A 26,509-nucleotide genomic window follows, 5' to 3' on the forward strand; every position below is an offset into this window, starting at 1 on the left:
GTCTTGCTCCCCTTGTGATCCCTCAGTATAACAAATACTATTTTTTTTGAGCGTTAATGCATCACAAATATTTTGGTTTTCTTTTCTATGTACAGCAAATATATGCCCTAAACCTACATCTGATGATTTTTTATTCTTTTATGATATTGGAACTGGGAGCTGTGTTTTAAAATGTTTAGACAAATTTTAGTCTTACATACACGTGGATTCAATTTCCAAGGGACTGACTATGTATAGTCTATGTCATACAAAACTGAGTCCCTGAATCTTTTGATATTAGAGCTCTATCATATAGATTACTGTGAATCCTTCAAGCAATTTATGTTATGTCTAATAGTTCTCCTTATTTAACTGTTTTCTCACTTTATTAGCATGGCTAAGAAACTAGATATGAGGATGTGTAATAAACATACAGAATTGAAAATAACATGTGAAAAGACAATCATGTTATTTATAATCTAATAATTGTTCAGTTCATGTATCTTGCAACGTAGATAATTACAGTGCATTCATTTTGCAGCAGATAAATTATACTTTTGAAAATATCAATACTATTTTAGTTATATCGATTTTTGAAATAGAGTAACATGATATAGAGAGAAAATTAAAAAATAGTGTTTTACTCACTAAAATACATTATACAATATAAAAGTTGTTTCCATAAATTATAAAATACCAATTATGTTTTCTTTTACTGAAACTTCCCTACAATGACGTGAACAACAATGGTACTGTTCTGAATGATACCAGGGTTGTGAAATCAAGACCAGCGACCTTAGTGTTTAAAATCATAAAGTTATTTGAAATCAAGATGGGATTACGTGGCCAAATTATTGTAATGCATACAAAATTAAATCTTTAGTATGATAAAATTTGTCCCAACAGCTAAACTTTGAGGACAAGCCGTGTGTGTGTTATTGCTATCATAAACCACATGTCTGCTTCAATGTTTTCACACAAAAGGCCATGATCACTCAGATCAGACAACATACAAGCTTTACTGTACATGGTTAACCTGTTATTAAAAAAACTGTGCCCAGAAACAGATAGATAATAAAATTTAGAGTTAGAAAGAAATTTAGTTTTTCTAATCAAACTCTTGATGAACTAAAGACTTTGTCTCTCCCATAAGTCAGACAATCAAATAACTTCTTTAATCTATATTACACTCATAACTGATTCTTATTACTTATGGATTGCTTGTTGAAATTATATTTGAAATAAATGAAGTTGCTATGTGGATATTACTGAAATTTCTCTTAGAATTAATTTATTTCTATGAAAAGCATGTAGAAATACCTTATTTCTATAAATGTTTAGAACATTAAATGGACATATTTGTATTCTAAAAAGTCAAGCAAATAAAAATGAATTCCAAATAAATATTGTATTACACATCAAATATATACAAGATATACATGAGATCATGTATAGATGCATATATATGTGATATGTTTATTGTTAGTGTTTCTACTAAGATACTGTACTTAGCAGGATATAATATAGTAACCCACTTTGACGGTCTATTATCTCAATTTGAAGCCCTGTATTACTCTCACCATCTTGTTTTTGTCTGATGTTCCCCTATTCTGTTTTGCTGGATAGTATCAGGTTCGAAAGTTTAGGCATCAGCTGTGAAGATAATGAGATTCATTATAACGCCCATTCTCATTAACTTTTATCTACTTTTGAAGACCTACAATGTCTCCAATGTTTTGGTTTTGTCGGTTTTGTTCTTTACTGTTTTGTTCAATTGTATTATAACTAATGATATAGGCAATTCTATTAGAGATAGCGGGAGGCATTATGGTAACCATTGTTGATCACCTTGTATTATGTTTTTATATTATCTATTATGTCCACCCTTTTGACTTGACCGATTCTGTTCTGTTATGTCACATTTGGTTTTACTCTCTTCCAAAAGAGCAATAAGAACCGTTGGAGCAATGAAACCCAAAATGTGTAATAGTCATTGTACAAAAGAGAGGAAAAGAAAGTGCTCTAAACTATATAACTGCATGTATATTTAAGTGTATAAGATAGAATATGATATCACAGAGTTTTATTGGATCATTGAACAGAACTGTTTGCAGTATCATTGTTGGAATGTCCACTCTACAAGCTTTAATTCTGTGACTTGAACAATTATTTATAAGATGGCAATATGTAATCCATTAACTAGTGATTTCCTACTGTTCATTTTTTTCTTCTGTAAATCTGTATAACTTGTACCCTTTCACTGTTTTTTTTTCTCCTTAAATAAAATTTAAAAAAAAGAAAAAAAGAATTTTAGGAGACAAAACAATATTTTTGTCACGTTGGGGATTGAATTTGAAACTTTGTGCATCCTAGGGAAGTTTTCCATCATATACACCCTCAGAGCCAACCTGTTTTCTTTAAAAAGTAAAATTTATATGCTATAATTTTCTTCTGAGTACTAGCTACATGGGTAACCTGGAAAGCCAAAGACAACATAACAATAAAACAAAAATTAATTATTTGTCCAATTACCTAAAGAAAATATCAGACTGAACTTCAGCTGGTTTTTGTGAGTTTGTTGGTAGCTAGCATGCCTGCATGACTAAAAATTGAACCACTGGCCAAAAGAGTGGATTCATCAGTGATTTACAAACTCAGTTTGAAACTATTTGGTACTTCAGTGGAAGCTATTGATCTAAGTGATTAGTCAGATAGAGGAGTGTTTTCTTTAAAAGCTTGCTGTTCAGTAGAATGACGATTCATTTTCTTTTAAGAGAAAGTGTGTGTGTTGCCAGTAGCTTAGATGACATGTACCTTAGCAAATCAGCACTTAAAACTTGGCAAGAGTCTTAGAAATTAACAAACTGAATCTGAGATAAACCCAGTTGATTGCTAGTGGTATAAATGAAAGTATGATAACTTATTTTATGTAACTATGTGTATTTTCAAATGCAAAGCTGTTATTTTCAAAAAGAGCCCAAGTTATTTAGAGGGAAACTTTTGAAGCAATACGGTTCATTACTGACTTTTTGCTCTCTATTTTTCATTATTTTGACAATGCTATCGATTTATGAATTTTACTTGACTAAAAATGAGGAATGAAGATTATTTCAGGAGAGAAAAAGTTATCTTTATTTAATTCTGTTTTATTAAGCCATAAATCTACAAATGCAGTTGACCACTGCCACCACAATAGGTTTGTAAAAACTGCATGGAATAATTTGGAAAATGGAAAAGTTTAGTGGATTTCTTTAGAATAAAACCTAATAAATATTAATGCAAAATAATGCATGTGGGAGAGTAAAAAAAAAGGATAGCAAGCTTAAGACAATAAAATATGAGTACATCAGGGAAACAAATAGTAAATTGCAAACATAAAAGACATGTTTATTGGAAGGAAGGAAAAATCAGACTGTCTCAAGTTGCTCCCTTAGTGAGTTTTTTTTTAAATATAAGATGATTTCTATTTCCCACAGAACATATCATATGAGGAATATTTAGTTTTAGCATCTAGATATTCTTAACTAACTTTGAGAACTCATCATTTTAGCTTTGACGAAAAAACTAAGAGTCCCGCAACATCTTCTAAACCCAGCATTGCTCACTGAGCCACCTGTGCAGATTTCGGAGCTTCAGATGCCCATGCCACCCTCCATCTAATTAGGTCACAGTGTCTACATGCAGAACTGCGTGGGGTTATCTTACTTTATGGATAGAGTTCCAATTATTCAGTATATTTTTTAGAATTTGATCAGATTTGGTCTGTCTTACTGTTTTCTCTGCTTTAGTATTATATGAGGTGTGATTGTGTGGTGAATGCTTGAATTAAAAATTTATAACAATAAAAGACATATTATCATGAACTTCCGCAAAACATTCTGCTCACTTTCAGCACACTTATCCTTCTTCCCACTTCCTGAAACATTTCTTGAAGTCCATTTTCTTTAGTTTCTTTAGTTTTGCCGTTCTGCCTGTTTCAGTGTCCTGAATAGAAGCAAAAACAAACATTCACAATTCGTGGTGGTCTTTGCTACGGGGAAGAGTCAGCAGTCACACAGGGCCAGATTCTGTGGATAAGGTCGATGGGAACACACTCCAGTATTTTTAGGCGTCTGACTTTCTGTTATGTGGCATGTGGCAGCAGTCATCAAATTTTTGATCACGTGCTAGAGACAGGAAAGAGGACTTCTGCAATTGCTTCAAAAAGTGGTGAGAACCTGTGTTGTGTCACAGGACCTCCCGGCACAGGAGTAGCTCACCTGATGGAGATCAGAAGGCTGCATGATCAAAAAGTAGTAAGAATGAGTGGATCTGTGTGCTGGAAGTCAGGAAGAGTTATTTTGAGAAGGATTAACAAAAGTGTATGTTTCACTATAATATATTTTAAATTAAACATTTTGTTTACAACTCATATATTATTTTGGAATCACTTGATATTATGCTTCAGAAAGCATGCCCTTTCACCCCTGAATATGTTGCTCTTACATCCAAAAACCACAGAAATTGTCTCACATAATTATGGTACAGTTTTTAAAAATTAGGGAATTGGAATATATAAAACACTGTGATCCATAATTCATATCCAAGCTTTTCCAGGATTTTTATGACTATTCTTTCTTAGTCCAGGGTCCCATCCAGAATTAAACATTGCATTAGTTGTTATGTTTCTTTAATTTCCATTAATCTGAATGAGTTGCTTATTCTTTATATGTCTGACACTTGAACTGCATGAAACTAAGCCATGAATTTCAGATAATGATTCTCAATTTGATATTATCTGATTTTTATTCACAATTAGATTTAGATTATACATCCTTGAAGAAATAATACCAGTGTGATGATGCATCTGTGTTTATCTTTTGGGAATTTGGAAAAAAAATCACCAGTACCCTTACCATCACAGATGCGAAATAAGCAAGTATTTCATTATTTTTTTTTCAATTCCTTCCTTAAATTTCATTAAGAATGCCACAATACAGAGTCATTGAAAATGTAATATTATTAAAGAGTTTAGGGAATGATCGTAAGATCCTCTCTAAACAAAACAAACAAGCAAGAAACCTGATACTAAATTATTTATGCAGCAGTAATAAAAGAACAGGGCATACACCAGATTAGGTGAGAATGGTTCTAGCATGTTTCCCTAAATGTCTATGAATTCAGTTTTTGAAAATATAAAAGAAATAGTACAGAGTCATAGTGCAAGAGTATAATTGATGGAATCAGAAGCATCAAACAAGTCAGAATATGGAACTTTGTCAGGATTTTTCTGGGGCATCCTAAAGGAAGTAATATTAGAACAGAATGGCTCAACTGAAGATTAATGACAGAGTTGAGTAGTTGTATAAGACACACTGAGAAAGTTCATTAAATGTCATATAAAAATTCCATGATTAACTTGAAAAGCTTTGTGGCTTTGTTTGGCAATTGGTTTCATATCCTAGAGTAAGATAATTTTAAATTTTAAATATATTTAGAAATTGTTACAGTCTTATAATATCAAGAAATACTTGCATTCAGCAGCAATTTTAATCTATTAAGAAGCTATATGTAGGGCCCTGGGGATTTAGCTCAGCATAAGCGCCTGCCCAGCAGGTGCAAGGACATGAGTTCGATCCTCTGTACCAAAAAGAGACAAGACGAAACTTTTCATGTTAGCGAGTATTTCAAATTTAGTTTGCTTGTGGATAATAAAATTAACCGTGTTTTATGGTTCTTTACCTCTGTGTATAAAGTGTAAGAGAAAGAAAGCCAGGATGAAGTTATTGATGCAGAGAAAGTGTGTGACTCACCCACTGGAAATTTCAGCACATTCCTGAAAATTGAGGGATACAGAGAATGAGTTGACATTTAATGCAGTCAATAACCAAAACATAGAGTTTTTCATGATCCATCAACATAATTAGATTTTCATTAGCAATTTTTCTCAGCTTTTCAGGCTCTGACTTCCTTTTATTACAACATAGGAAGTTTAGTGACATTGGAGTCACAACTGTTTCATTTCAGGTTTGGTAATAGAAAAAAAATGCAACCCTTTGTAAATTTCATGTTGCACTTGGCACAGTTATACCACCATTCTGTGTATTTTAGTTCTTGTGTCTAGAAATACTCACACCCAATTTCATTTCAGTAGGCTAGGGGAAGTATATATGAGTGATATGTAGTTTGTTTCATATTTTATTAATTTTAATGTGTGATTTGTTGGACAATATTTTAAAGATATTTTTATTCTAGTTTTCACAGCCCTAGACTGAAAGAGAGAAAATAATGTTCAGATATCATCATAGGTTACTTGACTAGATTTTAATATTAAACTAGATAGTTCCCTATATGCCAGCATCTATGTTTAGTTTTGTATTTGCTTTTTGGTTCAGAATATTGTAGGATGGAAGATGCCACTTTTCCTGGTTCCTGAATTTAAACACTCCTGCTCTTGCTGTTCTTTCTCAGTCATTTTATGCCAACATTAGTAATATAACACTGATGTTATACTTTGGTGTCCATTGATGAACCCCGTTGCTCCACAGTGGCTGTAAAATCAGGCATTTTGCTTGTTCTCTTTCATGGAAGGCTACACCTCCTTCACCCTAACAGAAAAGGAGTTTCTTTCCTCCAATATGTTCTGCCATCTCCTACACTCTCACCTCCAAATGAGTGCACACTTTTTAATCACCTGTCTCTTTAGCCTCCCATATTATATGCATTTAAAAAAATGCATTGAAGAGTTGTTTATAATTATTCAAAGCCTAAAATGAGGATTAAAGAGAGGGAGAATTTGGTGTGAATTTGACTTGCAACCGGGATTATTCTTCAATATCAATTCAAACCTTAGCGTAGGGGTACTCTTCTTTAATTCTTTACTTCAAAGTAGTTTTTCAGTTTTCTTACTATAACACTTTCTTAAAATTCAAGTTTTAGGCAATAATATTTTATTTATCATTTTAGATAGGGTTTAATTGTTAATTTCTAAAGTAAGTTTTTCCCTACATGTCATTTGCTAAAGTATCAAAATATTGATGTCTTGGTCTCCGATTTTATTTCATATATATTTCTTTGGTATGAACTCACGGTACTTTACCAGATACTTGAAATTAGGGAGAAAGCACACATACACTAGCGATCACAGTCCATGATGACTCTCTAATGAATATTTCTCCATAACCAACAAGTATTTATTTAAATCAGGACCTGTATATGTATTAAAAGTATAGAGATAAATGAAAGGAATTTAGAATAGTAGTCTAGAGATAAACTGGTGACAGATAGGTACATGATCAATAGAAAGTGAAGCTCCAATACTGTTGTGGGAGAGACAAAATTTTTATCCTAGCATAAAGGAGTTTTATTTGATGATTTTAATGCTGCACCTAAATCCGTAAGAAATAATGGTTGGAGCTGTCAGAAAAATTGTCTGAGGACTTGGAAATGGACTGGGAGAATACAGAGGGTTGGCCCCAGAACCTAGAACTGCAGTGGACTGGCAGTGCTAGTTTGACGGAAGACTTGGTTGCCCCTTGCCCAGATGGAGGACCACAGCAGTTTCCAGTCACTGTGTACCCAACAATCAGACAGACATCAACTACACAGTAGGACCCTAGGAGACACACTGCTGACAATTGTGACTATTGGAATTCAGTAACCAGATATTGACCCAGAAGGTGAAAATGACAAAATAGAAAAACAAAATGCAATCTCAATCATCTAGTCCATCAGGAGCAAGAACAGGAGACAGTGAACTAGAGGACTTTAAAAGTCATACACTGGGAATCTCTGAAAAGATAGCAAATGAAGTAAAGAAACAAATCCATGAGGATAAAGAGAAAATCAAATTAGAAATAATGCCTTATATAAAGAGAGAAATAATCTTAGTAAACGATTTACTCAACATACTAGAGAAGAAATATATAAAAATACAGAAGCATGGGAAATTGATTGAAACTTTGAATGAACAATGTAGAAAACAGGCAGAATACATGAAACAAATTCAAAGAGATATCAAAGAAACAAAAAATTCTATTGAAAGCTGGCAAAACCATTTAAGTGAACTGAATTTCAGACCTTGAGAACAATATCACAGATAGTGATTGTGAAAGGGTAGAATTTATAAAACCCACAAAACAGCATGAAATGACAATACAGCAGATTCAAGATGACGCCAAGGGAAAAACCATATAAGACTAATAGACATCAAAGAAGGTGCAGAAAGAAACACAAATGACATAGGTAAACTATTCACAGAAGTAATAGAAAATTTCCCAAACATGGGAAAAATCTGATATACAAATAAAGTAGGCATATAAAATGCCAAACAGTCACAATCAACATAAATCTACACCCAAACATTTAGTAATTAAGATCCCAGACATACAGCATAAAAACAGAATACTAAAAGCTGTTAGAGAAAAGACACAACTCACCTATCAAGGAAAACTATTAGGATCAGCACAAACCTTCAGGTTAAGATGAGCTTGGAGTAAAGTATTTCAAGCTCTACAAGAAAATAATTACTATGGATCTTTTATTATTGTTTTGAATGTTCAAATGTTAAATTATTTATAAGACATTTTACAAAGATCAGAGACAGAAAAAGATATTTAAAGTAGTTGTAGTCAGGAATTGTGCAGAGAACAATTAGAGTGAGGACATGGGGTTTATAATATTGTTTTATGATGGTCACCCAGAATTAACCCAATAAACTGCAGGAAATCTGTGCACAGCACTAAAGACATAGAATATTCAGAGAAGAGCCTGAATCCCACAGCAATGCCCCACATGAGTCCAGATGAAGACCTAGAGCTCATGACAATGCCTCCCACAAATCCAACTGGAGATCTAGAACCCACAAAGACTCACGCTGATCTCTTTTAGGGATCCATGCTGGGAAGGCCCAAAGGTCAGCAGTGGAAGCTAGAAAGTCTTATGCCAGCAGGGAAAGAAGCTGTGCTTGTGGGATGAGAGTTCTACACTGGAGCTGAGAAGTCACACTCACAACAAAGACCAGGGCTGTCCTGAAAAGCACCACAGCCATCCTCATCAACACGGAGGCCCTAAGCTCCTCCAAAGACAAACACAGTCAAGTACATGCCAGGAAGCCAGCGTGATGAGTTCATCCTGGAGACCAAGTGGCCCAGGTCTTCCTCTCTGGAGCCAGCAAGCAAGGCTAAATATGAGGACCAGAGCTTCTCCAGGAGGATCTAATGGTTCAACAGCAACAGGTACCAGAACCCACAATGCCTCAATCCTTCAACTTTTCAATGCAATAGCTTCTCCTTCTCCACATCTCTATTTATGCTGGCAACTTTCCTCAGGTAGGAGATCTATGCTCAGCACCATGCAGATGTAATCCAGCTGGCATTAAGTTGACCATCAATCTAAGTTGACCATTTAATCTATAATGAAAGTAAAGATTTTAAGTAGGTCTATAATCTTGCCGATATTTTTCAAGCAATTTTTTCCAGGGCAATGACTGTTATCACTTACATAATTAATGAGTTTTGACAACTTGCTGAAAACTTTAATATGTTGTGCTGCATCCAGTGAGGGTCTGGAGAAACTTCTGGTGGGGAGGACCATGAAGAAATGAAGGCAGGAGTGAAACTGCAGAAAGCTGAGTTCAGGTGGAGCCCTCTCTTGGTTGGAGAAAAGAGCTGCTTAATTACTGCTGTGCATTCATTTATGTATTCAGCAGATTGATGTGAGTGAAACCCCTTTGCCTAGCAACTTGCTCACCAGCCTCACCTCAGGCACCTTATGTTCTGGGGACTGCCCTTGCACTAGCCTCATGAGTAGAATCAATCTTCATCTTCTCTCCATAATTTTGACTTAATTAAATGTGATCAGTGATGTGTTACTGTCCATTCTAATCAATGTGTATGTTGGTCATTTTTTACCATACTCCTTTTCTGATTTCAGATAGATGCATTGTAAAATACAAAGTATTGAATTTTTTAAAGGAAAAAATAGTAATTTGTCAAGCAGGGTTCGACAAAGTAATTACCTTGAAAGACCCCTGTTTGTACTCATTCTATATGACATACTATATGTGACTAGTGTAATTTTGTATCTGATCTTTCTACAGTCTGCAAAAAATGTATATACATTTCAGGAATGAATATATATATATGTATATATATGCATATGTATGTATATGTGTGTATATTACTGAAATTACTGAGACATTATGAGATTAATGCAAGTTACCTTTGGCTTGTACAATTACAAGAGGTGTTCAGAGTGGTGTCCATTACCTTCTGGGTGTTTATTAGTGTGGTGGACTTCTGCTTGGGAACTCAGTCACTCTGAGACTGCTGCAGGTGCATTTTCAATTTCTTCTCTAAGTGCTGGCAGTATAGTGGTTTTTCTGTGATATATAACGTCGTCTAGGGTCCCCCATACAAGGGTAACACGATCTATTGAAAAAACATCATACAATTTTTTCTTTTGCTAAAGCATGTGTGCATTTTCTGAGCAGACTCCGTATTTGTTTCTCTCCATGTAATTAGAATTATGAAAGTATCATTTTAATATTAGGATGATAATCTGTTACTATAAAAATTTTTTAATTCTTGTTTTATGAACTTTGTGTACTAGAATTATTCTGATTGCCAGTTGTGCTTGTTAAAAATCTTTGCCTATGAATCACTAGTAACTTCTCAGAATTTCTTCCCAACTTTCGAATAACAATTGCCACATTACAGAATATTTGTAGTTTTAAGATTTTTCATATGTATTTCCAGTAATTTCATAAAGCATTCAACAATAGACAGTCCTTGCACAGTATCTGTTTTGGAAGTAGTAGCATTTTTAGAAATAATAATTATTTTCTGTAAACAAACCTACATGAATGCAGATTCATGAACAATGATCTTTACAATAAGGTGGTTATTATTTAGAATAAAATTCTCATTAGCATTTTTACATTGCTTTTAGTTTATATGTGTTCTCTGACAGTGTGTTATTTTGAAACATGGAAAAAATGACTAAAGCTAAGCCAGTGTAAAACAAAATTTACAAAATACATATAACTGATGGTACTTTAATTGTCAGTCTCTTCTTACCTCATCTTAGGTAAATATTTCTAACTTCTGGGTAAATCCTTGTCTTTCCTGTAAATGTCATTTAATACATAAAAGGTACTTGGACTTGGCCGGGTTTAGGATGAAATATGCTACATATAATTCGTAAAGTGCTGGCTGTTTCATATCTACATGCCTAAATCATTTTATTATCCGCTTAATAGCAGAACAAATTAGTCATCCTCTCTGATTCTGGTGCACATTATGCTGAGACATGCCTACCTTAATATTCTTTCTGATAAAGTAAATGCTCACCCTGTCAGAGCACAAATCTTATTTGGGCTCCAGGAAAGTCAAGGGGGAGAGAGCTGAGTCGGCAGTAGGATTGCTTACTCGAGGAGAATGGAAGATTTATTAGCAGACTTCATTAAATATATGGAAGACCCCAGCACTCAAGGTTACAAATTTAGGATGCAAACATCAAACCTCTGTATGAAATAAAACAGGTAGCAAAACCAAGAAAGATAACTTCTTGGACTTCATACAAGTACAGTAGGTGGGCTTATACGAAAGTAAATATTCAAGCTAGCTAAATGAAAAGACATGCTTTCTAGTTATTTACTTGGAGCATTTATGTGTGACTATGAGGTAAGCGGCACTAATTAAATTTTAGAGAGATACGTGGTTGTTGATTGTGTGGAATGGGGTCTCAGCTCAAATTACATAATAGCTTTTTTTTTTTTTAACCAAAAAAGCCGTGTCAACTTTTTAGAGTATGTATTTAAAGAAAAATTCCAAGTCACCTTTCTATACAAATAACTTACCTACACACAGATAAATTTCAGTCAGGAATAAAATGGTCTATGAAATATATAATATTTCAATGTAATGTTAACAAAACATACATAGAAATTGTTTTGATATTTTGAACATAGTTTCCATTGATAGCCAAATTTCAGTAGTTAACAAAAATGTTTTTGTTTTAATTTTGTCCTTTTAGAAACTCTATTCCTTGATTTTTTATATTCAGCTGTCAAATTTTCATCATTTTGGAGCAAATAGACTACTCTCTAGACCTCAACACTGTGATTGTTGTCACAGACTCAGGCAAGTAAGACTAATTGCATAGATGACCTACAATATTCGGTTGCTTTTGATTTGGAAAAATGAATGAAACATAGTAACAAAAATAGGACATTTGGAACTTAGAGAAAGAGTATTAGCATTTCAGGCTTTGATAGACAGAACACTTGAAGTAAAAGAAATAAATTGACTTTCCCAAGGAACGTATGGTGTGTGTGTGTGTGTGTGGGTGTGTGTGTAAATTAAGAAAAAGGTGGGGAGACATGGAATTTAATAAATACTAGTTGGGATCAGACCAAGTAATAAGAACTGAAAATATAAGTAATCTGTTTGGCTTAGACACTAAGATAAGAGTTAATTGATAGGCAGATCCATGTAAAATAGCAAAATTTTTTGTTACAACTTCTTTGTTTATGATAGATTTTTTTCTGCACAATATCCACCTTGAAAAAAATATAGCCTGTGCCCTTATTTTAACTATCAATAGTGTATTAAAAAGTGATTGGTTAAATAGCCGGCATTATACTAAAAGGACAAAAACTGAAACCTTTCACATTAAAATCAGGAACAAGACAAGGATGTCCACTATCACCACTCCTATTCAATACAGTTCTGGAAACATTAGCCAGGGCAATCAGACAAAAGAGAAAAACAAAAGGAATAAAGATAGCACAGGAAGAAATCAAACTATCACTATTTGCAGATGGCATGATACCAATAGAAGACCAAGAAACTCCATTAAAAGACTACTAGAGGTAATAAACAAATTCATCATTGTAGCTGGATACAAAGTCAATGCTCAAAAATCAATAGCATTCCTGCGCACAAACAAAAAACTTGCCAAGAGAGATATTATGGAAATATCACCTTTATAGCATCTAGAAAAATGAAATACTTAGGAATCAACCTAACTAAGAATGTAAAAGACCTATGTGCTGAAAATTATGCTACACTAAAAAAGGAGATTGAAGAAGATATTAGAAAATGGAAAGATATTCCTTTTTTCTTTGTTAGGAAGAACCAACATTGTGAAAATGACCATCTCACTCCAGAAAGAATAGCTGCCATCAAAAAGTCATCTGATAATAAATGTTGGTGAGGCTGCAGGGGAAAAGGATCACTGCTACATTGGTGGGAATTTAGATTGGTGTAGCCATTATGGAAATCACTATGAAGATTGCTCAGAAGACTAGGATTGGAAGTTCTATTCAACCCAGCTATTTCCTTCCTGGGCATTTTCCCAGAAAACCTGAGAAGGTTATGTCACAGTGATATATGTGTATCTATGTTCATAGCAGCACAATTTGTAATAGCTAAATCTTGGAAACAACCAAAATGTCCATCAATTGCAGAGTGGATAAAAATGATGTGGCATTTTTATACAATGGAATATTACTCAGCTATAAAGAAGGATGATCTTGAAGCCTTCATAGGTATTTGGAGGCAACTTGAGACTATCCTCATATGTGATGTAAATAAGAATCATATTTATTAATACCACATTGTCTCTGCAGTATAAAACTTAATAATAACTGTAGGAGTAATAAAACCCAAAATGAGTAGTTGCTATTATAAAAAAGAGAGGAAAAGAAAGTGATTTAAAGGATATAACTGCATGTATGTTTAAATGTGTAAGATAGATAACCATATTACTAAGTTTTTGTTGGATTATTGAGCAGAACTGTTTCCAGTCTCACTGTTTGAATGTCTACTTTGTGTGCTTTAATTTTTAACTTGAACAACTATTTCTAAAATGACAGTATGTAATCTAACAACTAGTGCTTCATAACTGCTTGTTTTTTGAAATTCTGTATTATTACTACCCTTTTTTCTGTTTTGCTCTTTTTCTCTTTAAATAAATTTTTTAAAAACCCACATAACAAAAATAATGTATTTATAGAAAATGATCAGTATGAACAGACTGTAAATAAGCTTTCTCTGGATAGTAAACTGAAATAGAAAAAGCGATTGGCTATGAGTCTACAAACAAATGCTGAAGAAGCTAGAGGAGAGAATGATTCAGAGACACAATTCCTCCTCTTCCTCCATCTCTCACAGTGCTTCGTGTACAAGAGGGTTCTTCTCCTTCAGGTATGCAAATGAGACTTCAAACAGATAATTTATGGAACTTGGCATGTGTCTTTAAGTTTTAATGATAGAGTCTTGATATTTAAGATTTACCTGTTTAAATGGAAAAAGCACCTCCTGTATGGTAAACAAGACATGCTGGAGTAGTTTTCTCCTAAGAGAGTGCTGCCTACATCTGAAACTTACTAGAAGAATTTGGCCTCAGTGTTATGCTTAAAATGGCATTTCCCAAAGATGATTATTTGAAAGGACTAAGACTCTTTCAATCCTGGTGGGGCATAACAAATGCTAAACATTTTCCATCATGTATGTACATTAAGTTGGGTTTTTGGGGTTTCATATATTACACCAAATACGTAAAATATGGTTAATCCTTAAACTCCCTTTTCAATACAAATATGATTATCTCTCTTTTGTATATTGGAACCTGAGACACAGAAATAAGTAGCTCATGGAAAGTCACAGTTCTTGAAAGGAGTAGAACTTCTGATATTTTCTGATTCCAAAGACCATTCTTCATCCCTGAATTGATAAGTTTTATTGGGACTTGTTTAACCCAGTCCCCACACTGAGTTATAAATCACTCTATTGGTTCACTGTATTATTAGTTTTCATGGACAATCAATGTGCATAAGAGCAATCCTTTGTCTGTCTGTTAGCGTACAGTATAGCTACCACCTCTGCCTTTACTCTGTGTGTCAGTATTTTACTTTCCAGCATTATATTTCCCATTCCAAATTCCAGACACTTCCACTATCCCTCGCGTCATGTACATTTTGATTATTACTAGGTTACAAAAATCCAATGATTTTTTTGGAAGACATATGAGCAGAAATGTGGTAACTAACAGCAAAAATGGTGGATTTCAAGTGGAAAATAAAAGCAGCCATTCCATAATGTAACATACCCTCACCATTTGTAATACCTGACATTACCTCATTGTTTAACCATGTCACCAAGATGGTATTAGTAAATAGCTTTATGAAATGAACCACCAGAACCTTCTCTTTTCATGAGCAATTATTCTTATCACACAGGTCCAGTCTGTTGCCTAATGCTCTGTGTGACTTTTGGCTGTGTGTATCAAACTGCATTTGCTCAGTCAAAGGAGTAATCTGTGAAAATACCATAGACTCTATTCAGGCTTTTCCTCAAATCAGATTTTAAAAGTATAGGAAATCTTGCAAAATATGCCAAGGTAAAAGAATACTTCAAAAGAAAGAATCTTACAAAAATAAGACATTCCTCAAGTCTATCTGATGTTGTGATAAATCGTTTTCATTTTATCTACTCAAGTAGAGGGTTATCAACATACCACCTTATGTCCTGTTGTGATTCTTTCTTAATTGCATGGTCTCATGAAAATAGAGTTTTGCTTCCATCAAATGGATATATTTCATCTTCTCAGGAAATCTGAGAAATATTGCTTTAGTACAAAATGTTTGTGTAAGTGAAGACTGGTTTAATTTTCTGTTGCCATTTGTTTCAGTGATAGTTTCTCTCGTGATCTAGAATCTGTCTCTTTATCATTCCTGCTTTTTGTACTATGAAATGCTGCTTCACACTCAATCTTGGCCTATAAATGAAATTTCTTCTAAAATAAAACTTCCCTGAGGAAGTAGCTGCTAATAAAATTTTAGACATATTAACAAATTTTTGTTTGAGAAAACTAAAATCTATCTTGAAAAGGCTGCTAGAGATTTGATGTGAAATATTGTTTCTGCTGTAATGATTTTTACCTTGGAGCTCCAAGTTCCTTGATCTTACTCCTCCTTTTTGCAAAGTTCCAACTGGAAAAAGGTCTTGTATCATAAATATCAGAAGCAAGGTCAGAGACACGGAGGAAGAGTGCTGGCAAAAAGTGTGTGGCTACAGGGAAACCATTTGCTCATAGGAAAATGTGCTCTCTTGGTAGAATGTGTTCATTTGATTTCTGCTGTGGAGCCAAAGAAGGTCCAAGGATTTCATGTTCTATGATTCCTGTAGAAGCAGTCATTCAGTCAAACTGAAAGTCTTCAAATAGTTTCTAACACGGACCTTGTTTCTTGCCAGAATTTATAGGTTCCTCTGAGTCTCAGATCATTCATTGATATGAGTGAAATGAGAGTTTGCATCCCATAGGGTCCCACACGAAGTGTACGGCATATGCTCCACAAATGCTAGCCATCACTACAGTGTTACTATGACCATCATTACAGCCCAGAGATGTGATCACTGTTTTGCTTGCACATCCTGCCTGTAAGGAAATGATGTGCATTGGAATTAAAATGGCAATAAATGGTGTAGAAAGAATACACACTGTGAATAACCACTGCCTTTTTACTTTCAAACTAGTTATATTGACGAATATATGGAAAATGAGATGTAAGGTCTGCGGGCTGTATAACAGGTTATATTGTGCCACAAAAGAAAAAAAAAAAAAAAACAGAATCTGGCTAGCAGTCTTTTTTTGATGTGTGGAAGAATGAAAATCCTCATGTAAGTCAGAATTCTCAGTTAAGAATGTCGCTATATATGGAGGTATTTATAATAATGTTATTATTTGTAGGCAGGTTTTAAAACTATAATGTTCTATAATATTAGATCTCTCATGCTCCTCAGCAATCATCTAAACAATGTCTGAATTTTATAGATGAAATAACGGAAGCCAGAGTCATGGCATGATTCATTTAGGGTCATTCAACTGGGCAGTGACATAGATCAAAAAGAATTCCAGTAATCTCATAGCCAGAGTAGACATGAAGGTTTTATATCTGCGGACCTGACTGAATTTCAATAACATCAGCTGGAATCAGGAAGGTATTTTGTGCTCTGTAAGAAAAATAAATTTGGAGATATTTGTGTTCTAAGAGAACAATATTCCACCCAAATTAGGTTCAAGAGCTGTCGACAATTAAATAATTCTACCAGCTATTTAAAGTACAGTTATTACTGTGAAGTACTTAGTAGTCTAAGGATGTTGTTATGTTTCACCAAAACATCTGGACACTTCAATCAACTGAATGTGTTCAGATTTTATAGACAAAGCCCAAATGATGCAGCCAACTTATTATTTTAAGCCTCATTGCCCCAAACATTATCAATCTCTAAAACATGCTGGGTTGTAACGCAGAGAGTATTCAGTACTGAAATTGTTTATCACTAGGCTGAGCTATTTTTATTTGTTTTAAATTCTTGCTCTCGGTGACAAAAAATTTCCCTCATCTTGAAGTTCTCAATAGAAGTTCTAGATATGAGGTATGATTGAAAACTACAGTGAATGCTTAGATTTAAAAATTATTACAATAGAAGACACATCACCGTTAACTCTCCTCAAAGTGCCCTCCTCCCACTGCTTTATGCACACTCATCCCATTATTTTTGCCACTTTCTGAAGCAGCTCTGGAAGTTGTTTCATCGGTGTCTTTAGCTATGGTGCTGTCACTGTCAAGATGTCCAGAACTGATTTAAAGAAATGTCCTATAGTGACTCAAAATGATGACTTTTCATAGTCGTTTTGCCTTTGGGAAAGAACTTGAGGTAGAGGATGCCAGATCCAGTGAATGAGATGGGTGAGGACACACCATAATGTTTTAATGAGGCTGAATTCTCATTGGATTGCAGCTGGTAGCAATGTTCATGATATTATTATTTTTAGACAAATCTCAATACAAAGTTCAGGCTGGCCTTGAACTCACTATGTGGTCCAGATTTGGTTGAATTCAGGGTTTGGGGATTTAGCTCAGTTGAGTAAGTGTCTGCCCGGCAAGTGTGAGGTCATGAGTTTTATCCCCAGTACCAAAAAAACAAAACAAAACAAAACAAACAAACAAAAAAACACCACCTGTGGTTAGGCCAGGGATTTAGCCTGTAAGCGCCTCCTGGAAAATGCAAGGTTGTGAGTTCAGTCCCTGGTACCAAAACAGGTTTGGTTGAATGCACTTTGATCCTCCTGCCTGGGCCCCCCGTGTGCTAAGATTACAAGCACACACTGCCTTACCCAGAACATTCATCATACTTCTTCACACACCATAAAGACACAGAAGAGAGCTTTCAGAAATGCTTCAGAAAGTGGCAAGAATGAAGTGGTAAGTCGCTCAAAGTGAAGTATTTTATAAGGGTTTATGGCAATGTGTCTTTTACTATAATCACTTTTTTAAAAATATAAGGATTCAACATAAGTTTGATCAGCCCCTTGTAGATGCAGTTAAGGTAAGTTTTCTAGTTAAGAAAAACTATTTAAATTTATCAGAAAACCGAACTTGTTATTGTTTTGAAAACGTGGTTGATTTTAGAACGCACTTCTGGAAGGCTAACCCCACAGTGCTGTCTGTATGAAATGAAGCTCCACACTTTCCCTCCTTTGTTCTCTTTCACTTCATTTCCATCAACCTTTAAAGAGAATAGTCACCTCCTCTAGCAGACTAAATTTTCATTTTAAAAATTATTAGTGAATATTTATGAAGGCTCTATATACCAGACAATTAATTATATGAGAATATTTAAGATTTTATAGGCCAGTGGTTTTACATCATCCCCAAATTATTGTGCTCTGGTTTGAATTATGGGCCCCAAAAGTCCCAAGCAGTAAAGGCCTGGTCCCTAGTTTGTGATGCCATCAGGAAATGGTAGCACCCTTAGGTATGGGCATCTAGTGGGAGGGTGTGGCTCATTGGGTTAGCCCTCCGAAGGTGTTATAATTTTCTCTCTCTCTATCCCCCGCCCCATATTCCCTTCCTGACTGCCCCGGGGTGAAGTTCTTGCACCACCACACACTTACATCATAATTTACTACCTAAGCACAGACCCAATAATGAAGTGAAGCTCCCAGAATCATTAGCAAAAATAAACATTTCCTCCATATAAGTTACTTCAGCTATTTTTCAATAGGAACAAATGGCTGACAAACAAACCTTGAGTGGACACTTATGAAGTGACTGACAAATCCAGCTATATACTTGTGAAGAAGAATATTTTCCATTATTGACTGATAGATGTAGAAACCTTAAAGACTTATCAGAAATGGAATATAGGGGGCTGGGGATTTAGCTCAGTGGCATAAGCGCCTTCCTTGCAAGTGTGCGGTTGTGAGTTTGATCCCTGGTACTGATAAAAAAGCAAAAGACAAAAAAAAAAAAAAAAAAAAAGAAATGGAATATAAAAAGTTAAACTTTTAATTTAGAACACACCCAAAGAGGAAATGTTATGAGAAATAACTGTTTCTCGAGTATTAAGAAAAATAGAAATACATGGAAAGACAAAATGTAAATAAAAGTTTATTTAATATCTTTGCAATATATGTATGCATTTATATATCTAAAAATAGAAGATTTTTTCCTAAATCATTTTTAAAACATTTTTTTCTAAAACATTTTTAATTGCAAAATATTCTCTGGCTGGAAACTATGACATTAACACAGATGTGGTAGCACACTTCTGTAATCCCAGCAATTGGAAGGCTAAAATAGGAGGATCATTGCAAGTTCAAGACTGGTCTGGGATACAAAGTGAGTCAGAGGCCAAAATCTGTTCCAAAAGATGAACGAAAGAAAAAGAAAGAAAGAAAGAAAGAAAGAAGAGAGAAAGACTTTAGAAGTTAATCAAACATATCAAGAAATATGAAAAGCAAATGCTAAAAGAGACAAGTTCAAGCAACATTTAGAACATTTATTTCAAAGTAGGAACTCTACTAAGAATTAGCCCCCTTGTTCAAGAAACTTACAAACTGATGCAAAAGACATAAATGTAAAAAGCAACAGTCATTCTGTTCAGAGGATAAGCTTTGAAACGCAGAAAATTTGAAAGTTTAATGAACTCACACCTAGAAGAGTTCAAATATTGTGTGTGAATGGAAAAAAAAATCGATCTCCATATATTTTATGTTTGTGATTCTACTCATCTATTGTCTTTATATCACTCACTATTCTCCTTGAATTGTTAAAAATTATGTGGCTAGATATTATGGTGATTTTTGTCAGCACTGGTATAAAAATTCAGTTTCCATTTTGAATATTTTTTAAGCGGTGATTCTTAGGACTTATGTCTGTAATGAACACAGTTGATGCTAAAGGTAATAAATATTTTGTTATAGCAATTATTAATTCGTACCCACCTATAGTTGAACAAAAGGAAAAAGAAAAATTCCGCATCACCTCATTAGAAATGCATTTTCAATAAATTTTACTTTTTGCTTCTTAAGCTCTAAGAAAATAAGTAAAATTTCATGTCCTTTTTATCTTCTGAGCTCTATTACTAATAGTAATACTTCAGGATACATTTTAAAATGTAGAATATGTTTAGAACAGGAAAACTTAACAGTTAATTTTGGTTTATATACATAGTTGGAGGTAGATATAGTATTTAAAAATTTATATTTAAAGCATAACAGTTTCTGACACTGAAATAATATTGAATGATGAAAAGGGAATATAGACATATACATTAAAAAAAGAAGAGGGAAGAATTGAAAATATTTAAGAAGTAGGCATCAAAACCTATGCTATTTTGAAACCTTTAGTAAATTCACAACAGAATACAATTTTACAAATTTCAATATTTAAAATTCAAATCCGACACTTTAAGTGTATTTAAATTGATAAACATTATAAATGTTTAAAAATATGTGAGGGATGTAAGGTTACTGTTATGGATTAAAAACTTGTGGTTAACTTCACACCAGCTGAATTAAATCAGCATGATGCTGAGTGTAGATGTTGCACCTGGGGAAAGTTGCCAACATAAAAAGAGATGTGGAGGGAAGAGGGGGTGTTTTGGATTCTCGTAAGTGTTGTTTGGAGCCGTTGGTTCTCCTGAGGAGCTTGTCATGCTGGCTTCCCTGATATGAATTCAGCCATTATCATCGGAGGAGCTCTGGACCTTGTTGGTGACAGTGGCTGTGATTCACTTTTGGGGAGCTCTGCTCCTTACATGGAACATCGCTTCCTGGCTGCAGATGGGAAGATGTGTGCTGTTTAATCTCCAGGAAAAGCTTGTCATGCTGGCTCCCTGACATGTACTTGACTGTTCTCATCATCAAAGGACTGGGACCTCATTATCACTGAAGATGTCTGTGGTACTTTTCATGGCAGCCCTGGTCCTTATTTTGAGCGTGACTTCTTGGCTCCCATGTAGAACCCTCGACTTACTGGCAGAGCTCCTTCACCCAGTTGGCATAGACTTTCTAGTTTCCACTGCTGACCTTTGGGCTTTCCCAGTGCAAATCCGTATAATAGACTGGTGTGAGCCCTTGTCATGGGCTCTAGACCTCCAGTTGGACTCCTGGGAGGCACTTTGATGGGCTCTAGGTCTTCAGCAGGACTCATGGAGGACACTGCTGTGGGATCCAGGCCCTTGGCTTAATATTCTGGGTCTTTAGTTTTGGAGAGATTTTCTGCACTTTCTTGTCTTAAACTCTGTGTGATCATCAATTAATATAAATTATCTATCCTGCATATACTTCTCTTGCAACCTCTGACTGCAACATCTACTTTGAAAATTCTTATAGCAAAAGGTTCAAAACACACTGTTTTGCCTGACATTCTATTTAGTTTTACCGGAAGTGTGAGAATCAAGTTATGATGCTGAGATAGATATGAAATACATAGATATCAACATGTTCACATAGAAATAGAAACTTAGGGAGGAATCAAGCTGACTAGTAATTGTTTTAGTGGACATCAAGAAAGATAGGATTGATGGAGAAGTTGAGACGCTCTAACATACAGTTGCATTATCTCATACATAAAACTATTCCAAACCTCTTCTGGTGAGTGGCACATTATACTACATGGATCACCTTTTTATCAAGGAGGCACTAGTTTTTTTTTTTTTTTTTTTTGTTTGTTTGTTTCATCTATCATTGCAGGAAATAGATTTTTGTTGAAATAAACTAATGCAATAATACAGAGACAGAGCTTTGCCTTGATTTGACACATATGAAGGATCATTATATTTCAAACCTTCCACTAGGATTAAAGCTATCAAGGATTAAGGCCTTAGCTTCAACTCTACAGTAGTCCAAATTTTTCCCCTTTCTAATTCTGTTTCCAAGGTATTTTATGAAGTCCTTGATAAATATGTTTATGCAAATTTCCATGTCTCCGTATTTCCTGGGAAATCCTGCCTAAAAGATCTTCATGAAGAGTCACTAATATTGTCAACATTCGGCCAATAGAGAAAATATATTAAATACAAATTATTCTACTAAAATAGTGAATACTAATTATAAAACAAAAGTTGAAAGAAAATCCTTTATTCAAAAATGACAATTGTGTATGTTTTCATGATGGTAATTATTGTTTTTATGGCAAACAATTGGCCAGTAAGTATTGCACTATGATAATAATGTATAGAAATGATAAAATTAAATTACTTCAAGATGTAAAAGGCTATAACAACTTCAAATGATTATTTTTCAAATGATTATTGGAACTGTGACTTCAAAGACATTTTTGAGTCTTTAACATGGAGGTGTTTGTTGGACTGGGAGTTCAAAAGAAGGATTTTCTCAAGAAGCCCTTCTTCCTTAATGTTCCATAAAAATTCCATTGTAGCACATGAATTTGCTTCATATTTAACTGGAGACTGGAGACTTAAAAATTGACATAAAGTACTTTAAAAATGCAATAGAAAAAATAGAGTAAAATCAATAATAGTGTGAGAAATGACTTGAACAGTTTGTATTTTCACAGTGGTCATCAAAAAGTAATTTTATATCCAATAATTTATATTGATTGCTTGTGAAACTGTAATGCATTATGCCATAAGCCTGCTTGTGCAGTTATAAATATATGTACCGTTTTGTGGGTCTTGGGTTTTTTCGCATTTCTCATTGACTTTCATTTTCTCTAAAAGGAATCATTTGTTTGTATGTGGAGGCAAAACCCAGAACCATGATCATTAATTCAAAATAAAATGTCTAGCCACATATTTGGCACTCTCTTCTTTGGGTCCTGAAAAACAAATATAAAATATTAAGTGGTACTATTTGAGATAAAAATTCATGGAATCAATGTGATCACCAACTGCCATGTCTTTTTAAATGATTTATAATGAAATACAGCCATGCACTATTGAACTGTGGAGGTGGATTCTTACAAAGGCATTGTTAGGAAATTCTGTCACTGTTTGAATACCACAGCTGTTCTTACACAGACCTTAATGATACAGGTCAATCACTAGGTATGGTTTTTTGACGTCCTCAAGAAATGAGTGAAACACAGGATGGAAGAAATTACTACTGGAGTAACATGCTATATTGTTTTAACTGTAAATTTTTCTTTTACAGGCAGGAGTGTCTACTAAAAATAACAATGAAAAGTATAATATGGTAAATACATAAGCCAGTAACAGTTGTTTTAATATCATTGTCAATATTATTATCAGTGTGACTAACTGCATGTGCTGTACTTCTATAGGACTGGAGCACGGTAGCTTTTTTCTATTGGCTACATGACAAACATGAGGAGTGCTTTTGGCTACCATTTTACAAAATATACTGCGCTATCATCTTACGGAATCACTTCCTTTATGTAGTCTACCAGTGACCAAAACAATGGTATGCACCTCATAACTTCATTTTATTGAAAGTCAAAGTATGCCATTTAGAAGCCCAGACACGCATGCCCTAATGTTAGGTGGCAAGTTAGACATCAGCAGGTCTGGAGACATTTGACTGGGTACTATGTGAAAAAGGGGCATGTTTCCCTCCCTTTTCTCTTTCTTTTCTTAATCATTAGTTTGTAGATACAATCCCAATAAGCCTGTATTTCAACCCAAGAAAATGTAATCTCCAAGCATAAGGATAAGGCAAACACAGTAAATGGAGCATTCCATTTAGGGTGTACCAGGAGACTTCCTCCCTGTGAAGTTGATCAAAACAAATCCATTTTCCTTATAACTGAACAGTGACGACAGAGGATGCAATCATATGCCTTAAAGAACCATTTACTTATTACAAATGTAGCCAGGGCCTCAACGTTGGGGAGCTGCCATCGAGGTGCTTGCCCACCTTCACGCTGGTTTCCTGTACTCCTTTTATCGCTCTGAAAAGCTAACACTTCACAGTGAACTCTGCCTATACTCTGTTTAGATGCCTACATGTCTGAATCTTTTTCTTTGGTGGTATGAGAACTGTCAAAGTCTCTGGTTCCTTGTGGTGTTAGGACATGACTTCCAGGTATACTAGGACGTGCTCAGCATCTAGAATTCCTGCTCTGAACGAATAAGATATCACTACACCAAATAATGCTGCCTAGTGCATCATTATAGGTCCCATTTGATGGCTGACCCCTTTGTAAATTTTTTCTTTTGCTCTGTAAGTCATAGCGAAACAGCTATCACTGTATAAACCAAACTCCTTGTCTCACCAAGCCTAAGAATGAAATTAGACTCTCACAAAAGCGAAATACAGTGTTTACTGGAAGAAGAAAAATAACTTATGGTTGAGGGGTCTTGAATGGGTGTCCAGGTTGCTTCTTTTTTATCTTGGCATTATATGATAAGAAGGAAATGGGATTTTTGTCAGGTTTTATACTAATTACCTATTACAAGTAGCTCTGTAGGTTTAGAATAACTCTAGTGTTTAGGCTTTGGAATGTAGAGTTTAGAGAAAAATCAGTTACATATTTAACTGCCTCAGTCTAAAAGATACTGAGTTTAAAAGAAAGTGGTTACTCCATATTCTTAAATGCTTCAAAGTCTGGCCCAGAGGTAGGCAAGAGTTATTAAGTAACTTAGTTTATTTTGCATAAGATTTTGTTCTTAAGGAGTACATGTTCTTATCTCTTTATCTTTTCTGCATTTGTTGCAATTCATTTAAACTAAATTAGCTCCATGGCTTGAATTAGCTTTTAGCTCAGCATTTGTGCTACTTTCTGTTACCTGTGGACTCAGTTCTAGGCCTTGTTTCTTACTGGCAGCTTACAAACTAACTAGCTAAACTGCCTTTTACAATAGCGCTGTGGGTGCTTCAGTGAAAAGGTGTCAAAAGCAGGGCAGACTTGATAATTTTCAAATGCATTTGGGTTGGGGAAATGGTTCAATATAGGAGGACTGTTTGCTGATTGGCACAGTGCTTAGTTTTTGTCAATATGACAGAAAAATCTATAAGGTTCCCAATTAACTTGATTAACACTGATAACAATAATCAATGAAGATCTTATGGGGTTCTGGGGAAACTCCCTAGAGGTGCATTTTAGGTTCTTTCTCTCCAGTACTAAGAATTGGTCCACACCAGCCCAAAAGATAGTGAGGTTTTATGTTTCTTAAAAGTATGAAAAGGAAAAGAAATGTGCTCTGCAGAAAAGGATGGGGCAATTAAAAGAGGGAAAGGAAGCTCACTCTGTGGGGCGAAGGCTGATTACTGCGGAACAGAAAGAGCAGTGAGCAAGGGTGGCACGGGCACAGCTGTAGCCCCGTGGATCTCCCGCTCCGCAGGCTGGCACGCAGTCGAAACTGCGCGGGCAGAAACTTGCTCCAGCTCTTGTAAGAAGGGGAGAATGAAGCACTCTCTGATTGGTTCCAAGTGTAGGTCTTTGGGAATGTCCTAGAGGAGTCACCATGGAACTTCGTAATTAACTGGCCACACTGATAGAATTTTCGGCATGGAAGGAAACCATCTGATAGGATTTTGGCTCAGCTGAAAAGATAATAAGTATGAAATAAAAAAGACCTTCATTTTAAGAATGTGGGAAGAGACACCCTGATCCTCTGGGGTCTGAATTGTTTCCACCCAACACGTAGTATGGGGCATACATGTAGCTTAGGTTTGGGGTGGTGCCTAAGGGGCATTAGTGATGCACAGGTAGTCCATTGGTATTCATTTCGTGCCACAGGTAAATTGCCTATGGGTGGGGAAGATGACCTCAAGATAGAGCCTCTTAAGAGGTTCTGCCTCCAAAGCTTTACCAGCTACAGTGTCCCTCTGGGCCAAAATCCTTTCACACATACACACTGCAAGCCAGTTTGCCATGACCTAATCTCCTTCCTCAAGACTTCATTGAGTGCAGATAAAAGGAAGCAATAACCCATGAATGATTTAATTTGTCTAATTAATGTGAGAAAGTGTGTTTCTTTCTGCCTTGCTTTTGTGCATTTCTCAATTCTATTATAAAATAGGTTCTTTTTAGGGAACCAGAAATGGCTTTGATTTCTGACTGTGGCTCAGAGTAAATCCAGGAATGGAGACATTTCACCAGGGAAATGTGTATCACTCATTTTCTGAAGGAGGAAAAATCTTGAAAGCCTGGGTTCAATCATGTAAGACTGATTACTGACTAGGTGACCTTAAGCAGCTGCTTAATTTCTTTAAAATTGTTGTTCTCATCTAAAATTAAACAAAACTACTCAAAGGTGGTTTTTATTTT

The sequence above is a fragment of the Cavia porcellus genome, unplaced genomic scaffold, assembly GCF_034190915.1.
Source record: "Cavia porcellus strain 051 isolate PalLab524CR breed Dunkin Hartley unplaced genomic scaffold, mCavPor4.1 scaffold_1, whole genome shotgun sequence".
Taxonomy (NCBI): domain Eukaryota; kingdom Metazoa; phylum Chordata; class Mammalia; order Rodentia; family Caviidae; genus Cavia; species Cavia porcellus.